This window comes from Pteropus medius, unplaced genomic scaffold (assembly GCF_902729225.1).
Source record: "Pteropus medius unplaced genomic scaffold, Ma_sr-lr_union100, whole genome shotgun sequence".
Lineage (NCBI taxonomy): Eukaryota > Metazoa > Chordata > Mammalia > Chiroptera > Pteropodidae > Pteropus > Pteropus medius.
The window spans coordinates 353,476-362,638 of record NW_024343580.1 but is presented as its reverse complement, the minus strand read 5'-3'; the positions used below and the strand labels follow the sequence as shown (position 1 = coordinate 362,638).

The window sequence follows — 9,163 nt, the reverse complement described above, 5'->3', positions numbered from 1 at the left end:
CCTGGGGGGTCTGAACGTCCAGCTGAAAGAACCTATATGAACCCCTCGTTTGGGGAAACTGAGACTAGGGTGAAGAGGGAGCTCGCCAGGGTCACCCCTGGAGTGAATGGCTGCAAACCCGCCCCCCCGCCCCCCGCCGCCCGCACCTGGAGCTGTCTGGTCCCACTCCACCACCTCCCACTGTCCTAGCTTTCGGTTTTCCTGAAGGGACGTTGGTGTGGTGCACAGGTGGTCACAGCCGAGCCGTGTCGTCGGTGGAGACATGCATCCCAGCCTGCTCCTTGTTTCCCACGGGACAATCCACCTTCCCACGTCCCCGAAAACGCACACCCTGGCTCCCCAGAACTGGGCGCTGGGCCTCTCTCCCGCGTGGAGCCCTGTCTTAGGAGCACACCCTCGTCTCTGGGGACCTGGGAGTCACGAGCACTGGGCAGGGTAGACCAGATATCTAGAGGATGCTGCCGCTCCTGCCCTCGGGCCAGGCCAGTCTCACTGAAGCCTCCTTGTTTTCCACGGGACAATCCACCTTCCCAAGTCCCCGAAAACGCACACCCTGGCTCCTCCTCACCACCCGAGAGGACCCTGGGGGCGGTCTCGGGTGGCTCCAGGAGAGGGTCCTGGGACCTTCCTGGGTGGAAGGACCCAAGGCCCATGGTCACATGAGACATCGTTAGTGTGTTGTTTGCAGCTGCCTGGGGGCTGCGGCCATGACCTCCCCAGGCCCTGCTCCCACAGTGACCCCCACGCCGGCCTTCGGGGACCCGGGGACCCACCACCTCGTCTGTGGGACAAACCCCCTATTGATTCTCTGGTTCAACTGGAGGGAAAAATCCCCCTGAACCTCGGCCAAGGGTGTGGGGAGCGCTCTGAGCTCCAGAGCCGGAACCCAGAGGGGGGGGGGCCTCCCAACTTTTACGGCTGGCTTCAAATAACTTCCTGGAAATGGCCGAGTGCGGCTGGCGGCCCTGGGTCTCTTAGGGGAGCAGTGTTCCATGCGAGGGAGAAAAGTTACACCTGGCCATGTGCCACTTGGCCGACCTGGCCAGAGGTTCCCGGGGTCTAGAGGGGCTGTGGCTTCACCGGGAGGGAAAGGCCCCTCGTCCGGCATCTGCAGAGCCCCCAGGCGCTCTGGGCTTTTGTGCCGCTCTTCAGGACCCTGGAACCTTCCCATGGTCTCCGGGATGGTGACAATCTGCCTCGGCACACCGGAGTCGCCAAATCCGCCGGGTTGACAGTACTGCTCACCCACGTCGTGTCCCGCCTACAATTTGCTGTTAGTCAGAGGGCTTAGGTAAGCAGAAGCAGCCTCAAACTTTTTGGAAGGATGATATAAGTCACCTCAATAAATACACCGTTAACCAGAACACTCCACACCCACCATGTTAGGAATAACACTATGGTCTATGGCCGCGCCACCCTGAACAGGCCCGATGTCTGATCTCGGAAGCTAAGCAGGGTCGGCCTGGTTAGTACTTGGATGGGAGACCACCCAGGATGACCAGGTGCTGTAGACGTAAATAATAATAAATTAAAAAAAAAAAAAAAGACTAGCGCTGGCTGCCGCTTCCGCTGTGTGACCTTGGGCAGTTACCTAACCTCTCTGCGCCTCCTTTTCCTGAGGACGATGAGCGTGCTCACCTCACCGGGCAGCTGCTCACCTTCCCAGAGTACGTGGAGCAGCACCTGCCACAGTGCCCTAAGCGCCGGGCCAATGTCTCTGTCGTTGGCAGGATGTTTGCGTTCATTAAGCAATGCTGCTGCGAACATTTTCCTGTGTGTATCTTGGCCGCTTCTGTAAAAATAAGCACATTCACTGCGGTATTTTAAATGTCGATCGATAGGACCAGGTCGCCCTGCCAACTGGGACACCCGCTGGCACCCCACCACGGCAGCGGGGTCGTCCCTTTCTGCCTGTGCCCTCGCCAGCACCAGGTGTTGAAAACTTTAAATTTCTGCCAGTATAATAAGTTGAAAATAATACGGGTTGTGTCGCACATCTTTTTATATAATCGTAGGCTCTTCGTTTTCCCTTTCAATGTCCATTGCCTGTTTTTCTTGTCGATTCGTATAAGCTCTGAGTTTATTCAGAAATCGAGCCTCTGTCTGTCCTGCAACAAGATTTTTTTTTTTTTTTTTGGCCAGGTCACCTCTGCGTTTAAATGCAGATGTGAGACCTTTTTGTGTATAGCGTGTATGTGGACACACGTGCCTGTGCGTGGGGTCCCTACCGCGTCGATGCGCATTGTTACGCAGCTGTGCACACGCGCGCACGTGTGTGTGCACATGCTCCGCAGAACCTTCAAATCGCATGTGTTCACGTCGATCGGGACCTTCCGATACAGCATTTTGGGGCACTGTCTAGAATGGTCTTTTCTCCTCCAAGGTTGTATTATAAATCCACGTGTGTTTACTTTTCCCTCCCTACTTTTTTATGGTTTTATTTTTCGTGGTTAAGACTCTCCCCTTCTGGAAGTCGTTTGGGTGTGAGGACGGTGGTAGGGATTCGGTTCCTCCTGAAGCTTTTTGCCTCCAGATGACCAGTCCGTTGTCCTACCGCGACGTACAGAACGTGCTGTCTCCCTACAATTTATCATCTTTGAGGATCCCACACGTCTTTCCGGGTTTATTTCTGGATCCGCTCAGTTCCGCTGATGGGGCTAGATGTCCATCGCCGCTCCTAGTATGGTGGCTTTGCTGTCGGAGAGGGCTCCCGAGGTGACATCGTTACCACAACAGAATTTTCTGGCCCGTCCTCGTGAGTGAAGTATTTTATTCGAGCTGGAGTCATTCGTTAAGTTCCCTCCATCCCACCTCGGAGCATACTGTTGGGATTTTAATCAGTGAGATTCAGCTGAATTAACAGATAATTTAGGTGGAGACGATGTTTTTATATTTAATATGCGTCTTATCTATGAGGAATTTCCTTGTTTTTTTTTCCATTTTTTTTTGGTCTTATTTTATACGACTTCGTTTTAACGTCTTCTTCATATAGACCCTGTGAGTTTCCTAAATAAGCTTAGCTGTTTTGGAAGATTTTTTAGTGTTCGTAAGTGGGTTCTTCCATGCTCTTGCCGGCTTTGTTTCTTTTAGGGGCAAGTAGCTGATAATTGTCCGCTGATTCTGTGACCAGGACCCTGTGGGCTGACCTTAGCCCTGCCGGTGCAGCCCGGGCACTGTTCTCTCCCTGTGCTGGGGTGCTCGACCCTCTCTGCAGAGCACGGAGCTTGGGTGAGGGTGTCCGTGCTCTGGATGAAGTTGGGGGGGCGGTTGGCGCGGGATGGGACTGCTTATCTTTTGAATCCCAGACCTGCATTCTCTCTCATCTTATCGAAGGAAACTGGACGAAAAGAAAGGAAAAGATTGCTGTGACCAGCTGCAGGGAGGCGCTGGTAATTAGCACAGCCTTTAAAAACCAGGACTCCTTCCCCCAGCTCACTGGAGGCCACCAAAAAATACCAGCAGCGTGAGTCACACATGGGTGTCCTTCGCGATGGGTGGGGCTGAGCGCGCAAACAAAGGCAGGCCACCGTCCCATCCAGAGGGGCCGCCCCGCAGGCTGGGCCCTCCGACCCAGAGCACCCACCCCCGGCAGGCTTCTCCTTCAAACAGGATGATTTTTAAAAGGCCTCCGTGTGAGTGTGTGAGCGGTGGGAGCCATGCCCAGTGGCGTGGATGAATCTCACACGTGCCGACCGAGGAGAGGGGGCTGCCACATACTGTGGTTGCGTTTGCTTCAGGCAGCGTCGGAAGCCAGGGAGAAGGTCACGTAGGGGACGGGTGAAGGGACAGTGGTGGGAGAGGTTCACGGGGCTCCCAGGAGACGGTCCTGCTCGAATTCTCCACCTGGGTGTCCTAACCTGGGCGCATGCTTTGTGAGCATCCCCAGGGCACGTGCCGTCGACCTGTTCAGCTTTCTGGAACGTGCGTCTCATTTTCACAAAGAAGTTTTTTTCAAAAAGTTCCAACGTGCGTGTTACTAAAATTCATCTTTCTGAGTCGCAAACTCTAACGGGGCGGGGGGGGGGACATCTGCCTTTCTAGGTCGCAGGAAATTGCAGGCCACGTGTGAACTATCGAGACACGACCGCCACATCCCTCGCGGGCGGAAATCAAGACCGAAACGCGTCTCCGGGGCTTGGCCTTCCTTTAAAGGTCCCAAAGGTTATTTTTAGCCTCTGAAGCTCATCTTGCCCGTCCTGAATTGGAGCTTCGCGTTGGGAGAAAGCGAGTTCGTGTGTGCCGTTCCCCCAGAGGACCGGGGCTCGGCCGGAGTCACGGAGAGACGCTTGTGGCTTCACTCGGCCAGACGAGGCCCTCTCTCCCTCCGGCCTCCCCCCCGGGCTGAAATTTCATTCTGACAAATGAACGCCGTGGTGGTTTCGCCCGATGACAGACCGCAGGCCCACGGCCGGCACCGTCCGATGCCCCTCCTGTCTCGAGGAGGTTTTCGGGTGGGAAAACCCCACGGTTCGGGGTGTGGGGATCCTCCTTGGGGCCGCGTGGCTGGGGCGGGCTACGCCTTCTCTGGTTGCATGCAGAGCACAGAAGCTTATCCGTCACGTTCCCCGAGACGGGACGGCATCTGGCTGACTGGGGAACGCTGAGCCCTGTGCTTCCTCTGGTGGGTTCTGCATTCTTTCCTAGTGAAGTATTGTGCAAGAAAACCAGAATATATGGTCAGCATTCTTCCCATAAACAGAGTGATTGTACATTGAGGAAGAATTGCTTAGTGATGACTGAGGGGAGGTTGCCATGGTGACCCCCCCATCCTTGTGGTCCCAGCATGCTGCCTACGTGGAACTGGGCAGTCCGGTACCCAGCCGACATGTGGCTGCAGAGGCAGCGCCGTCTCGCTTCTCTGTTTCCTGCCGGGAACTCGCGGGAGCGTGGCCGTCTTTTATGTGAGTGTGCCCTTGCCACGGGGCCCCTCCGACACATGCAGTCCCACGGGGGAGCCTAGGACGTGGTGTCTGGGGGAGCGGGACCCGCACCACTCCACCGTGCACCCCCCTCCCCAAGGCCGCCTCTGGGAGTCTTCAGGGCCCCAGAAAACACAGCTGGAAAACGACCAAACTCTTCAGAGTCTGCCCAGAGGACCTGTTTCTCATCCGCTCCAAGCTGCATTCGGGAAGATTTATCTACAGTCTGCATCAGTCCGGGCAGGGCCGACTCTGCATGCGAGGTTCATTCCAGCAGGACCGTTGCCTAAAGTGTGTACATGGAACTATTTTCGAGCTGGTTTTCAGTAGAATCTCAGATGTTTTCCTGGAGGAATAAAAGGCTGGCTCCAGACCATGCTGAAAACCCCAGGCAAGAATCCCACATGCACTCTGAGAAGTGCTTCGTCTTTTTCCACGGCTAGTTTACGTGCAGTTAATCCTCCCAACGTCCCCTTGAAAGCCAGCCATGAACAGTCAATCCCCGTGACTTTTTTGTTTGACTAATTAAAAGCACACTCGCTATATATCAAAATCGGCCACGTCGACAGGCCCGCTCTCTGTACATCTCATCGTGGCTCCTGGGCCTGAGGACGACGGCCGCCCAGCCCTCTCCTGACTGCTGGGGGAGGGGTCTGAACACTGTCGGGGCAGCTGGCCTGTCACGCACAGGGTACCAGCCACCGGGCAGCCTCTTCCTCTCACAGGACACAGGGGACCCCCAGGTCCTCACAGCCTGTCCCCTCTCCCGTCACACCTGGTCGTGGCACTGTCAGTACTGGGTTGGGGGTCAAGGTGGATTCTGTGGAAGCCCTGGAAATGTAGGACTGTGTACGGATGGTTCCGGGGGAGCAAGGGGCACCGGACTGGGCGGCAGGAGACCTTGAGCTGTGGTGTAGTCGTGACCCGATAGGTCACGTGACGTGGGGGCACCCAGGGAGGGGGTGCCCTTGTGCAGGGAGCTGTCAGCCACTGCAGTGAGCACTCCCTGCTCCCGGGTGAGCCCCTTGGTCCTGCAGGGGCACCTGGGAGGGGGGGCAGGCCAGCATCCAGCCCACCTGTGGTGCCACTCACACCTGGACCTCATCAGCCACGTACCCCACCTGGGGAAACGGCTCCTCCAGGGGCGTGGCTGAGCCCTACGGAGCAGGTCGGGGTGAGCGCAGCTTCCCTGCGCCCTCGCCCTCGCCCGCTGCTGCTGGAGGTGACCCCGCTCGTTGGTCTCCCGCCTCCACCCAGCCTTGCTTCCTTTCACCCTCGACTCTCGACTCTGCCGGTCCGGCCCGGGCTTGCGTCCGGAGGGGGTCCAAGCCTCAGCCGGGGTCTCGGAGCCCTGGTTGTCACGCCTCCTGGCCTGTAGCTGCTGTGTCTGTCCGTTGCCATCACAGCCAGTTAGGGCCGTGCACAGAACAGGAGACACTCTTCCCTGCCCCAACGCTGTGACGGCGGCCCCGCCCCCCACCAGCAGGTGGTGACGCCCCCGAACCAGTCGGCTAATCACCGCCCTCTTGACCTGCTGGCCTCTTGGCCCCAGGAGCCCGCAGTTACGTGGATAGGAAGACAGGCTCCCTGGTCAATTGCTGGGAGTCCTGGGGGCCCCCTTCCTCCCAGCCCGGGGTCCTCAGAACTGGGTTGACTTAGGGAGCAGACCACGCCCTGGAGCAGGGGCCATTCTCACCCTCGAAGGTGTCATCTCCACGCCAGCACCTCGACTGCATCTTCGAAGGCTCTTCCACGGCTCCATCAGGCCACAGCTGCGGGGCGGTGTGGCCCGTGACCGGCCCGGGGCACCCAGTGTTTGCTGGCGCGGGGTGGGCTGGCTTGTGAGAGCCGATGGTGCACGTCTCCTCCCAACTCCGCGTCCCGTGACACCGCGTTGGGTCCTCGAGTTTCAGCGAGGTGGAGTGTATACACCACGGGCATTGGCAGGTGCTACGGGTGGGGCTGCCCCCCACCCACCGCGAGGGCGGGTCCTAAGCGCGCGTGTGTCACGTGCGTGTGTCTCCGTATCTCGCCCTCGCTACAGCCCCATAATACAGGCACCATCTCTGCTCGGCCGATGGCGGGGAGTTGGGCCCAGAGAGGCCAGGAGCCCCCGGAGTCGCATGTGTCCACTGTGGGGGACCGCGATCTGAACCCCGGTGCATGTAACTCTGCGCCCACCTCCCTGACCCTCACAGCCCCTGTCCGTGTCCAGTTGTGTTTCCCTTCTGAGCTGGCACCCGAGCCGTTTCTGAGCACCATGACCAGAAGCTATGTCACGAGTCTTCCTCTTCTAGACGAGTTTCTGCCTCTCGGAGGGCCGGCGCTGGGCGGTGCAGGGCACCAGAACCTCTCGGGGTCTCGTTGACTTTCCCGGCAGCCAGGGTTCCCTGGAACCCCCACGTGTCACACGCCAGCCTCCCAGCAGGGAGCCTTGTGGCTCGGGGAGTGGTTGTCTCTGGGACTTCCGCCTGACCAGCTGCTGTCACCCTGTGCCAGCCTGGGGCTGGCGTGGGGGTGGCGAGGAGGAAACACGGGGGTGCTGGGCCCTTGGAGGAGCAGGGGAGTCCCCCCTGTAGAACTATTGCTTACGGTGTCCTTGGGGGTCCTTTGTGGGCGAAAGCTACACCCCCAAGACCCACGTGGGTCTGAAATAAATCGAAATACACGGTGCCCATACTTAGCTAGCCAGGGACACCAAAACTAACTTTTTAGCTATAAGATTTTCTTTTATAAAAACTTTTACCGAAGTAACGTTGGTTTATAACACCGCGTGCTTCAGGTGTACGGCATTATGACGCGGGATCCGTGTGCTCTCCTGGGCACTCATCACTGCCAGCCTGGCGTCCACTGGTCGCCAGACATTCGACCCCCTTTACTCATTTTTGGTCACCACTCACCTGTCTTCTGTGTCTATGTTTTTGTCTTGTTTTGTCCGTTCGTGTTTTTTTTATTTTGTATATATATATGTTCCCTATATGAACGAAATGTGATTCTTGATATTTCATGAAAGCATTGAGGTAGTCCTACGGGAGAAAAATAAACGTTTTATTGGGCTTTCCCCCTTATTTTAGTGGACACAGTGTTTAGAACTGTATCCTAGGGTGGAGGGGGGTGGGCACTGTGCTGGGCAGTGTTGGGGGACTGAAGGCCCCTGGGGGACCTCCGTGAACAGGCGTCCAAGGAACGGTCCTACGGGAATTCTGGTCAAGAGATTCTCTCCTTGTGCGTCTTGCTGCCTGTCGCATGCTTGGAGCATTTGTTTAAAGTGCCCTGGCCACGTTGATACATATTCTTTCCCCTCATTAGAGAAGGTTTTCTATGTAATGACCATGACTTTCACCAAAAGTCACGGACCCTTGTCTCTGGTTGGTTTCGGGACCCTGCTTGGGGGCAGAGTGTCGTCCTGGTGGCCTGGGACCTACCCTCAGTGCCACGCATTCAGCAGCCCAGCCCCGCACGGGCTCACAGAGCTGGCTCAGCTCCCAGCCCAGAGGAAACACAGTCTGCAGCTGCTGCCTGCGTGGAGACCGTCAGCCACCTCCCTAGGGAACCACCTGTGGCCCGTGTGCCAGACACAGAACCCAGGCCCAGGGGCTGCAGGGGTCCAGCGGCTGCACGGTGTGCCGGCATTCTCGACAGAGCCCAGGGTTCCCCCTGCCCCTGGCTGTGGGGTCCTCGTAATCGATGCTGCGTGTCCCTCCTTCTTTGGGGCATGGGAAAGAGGGACATTTCATACAACCAGCACGCGCGCCTTCGCCCCAAAGCTGGCTTCCTTCTCCCTGGCAGTGCTGGCTGCTGGTCAGGCTATTTCAAGCCCTCGGCAACCCTGAGGCCAGCCCTTCCCTGCTCGTCCAGCCCTCCTCCCAGGGCCTTGAGCGCGGACCCCTCAGGTGGAGGGGGGCACCTTCCAGCTGCGCCAAGCCGGGTACCAGCGGAGGAGTAAAGGGCAGGCACGGTGGCAGCCACCCCGTGATGGCCACGTGGCCCACCCAGGAGCGTGCTCATTGGCACCCGTGGCGGCCACCCCGCCTAGTCTGGTCCTGCTTCCTTTAATACTTCCAACCGGCTGCTCCCACCTCCCCGGAACCCCGACTTCCGTCTCCTCTGCTTCCTGGGGTTCTGTGTCTGCTCTGCTCCCAGCTCCGAGAGTCCCGGGCCAGGCCCTCCGTGAGCTTCTGTTTCATCCGTAATGAAGAGCGAGGCAAGTTGACAGTCCTGGTCACTTATGAGTGGTGGCCTAG

The 9,163-nt window shown here is 57.9% G+C and overlaps 1 long non-coding RNA gene across 1 annotated transcript; it reads left to right on the top strand.

Annotated features, from left to right (window-relative positions):
• Positions 1-2,950: 2,950 nt before the first annotated feature.
• On the top strand, positions 2,951-7,626 carry LOC120606409 (uncharacterized). The gene is made up of 2 exons (XR_005653888.1): positions 2,951-2,997; positions 3,334-7,626. It is a non-coding gene; the product is annotated as an uncharacterized LOC120606409 (long non-coding RNA).
• The last annotated feature ends 1,537 nt before the right edge of the window (positions 7,627-9,163 follow it).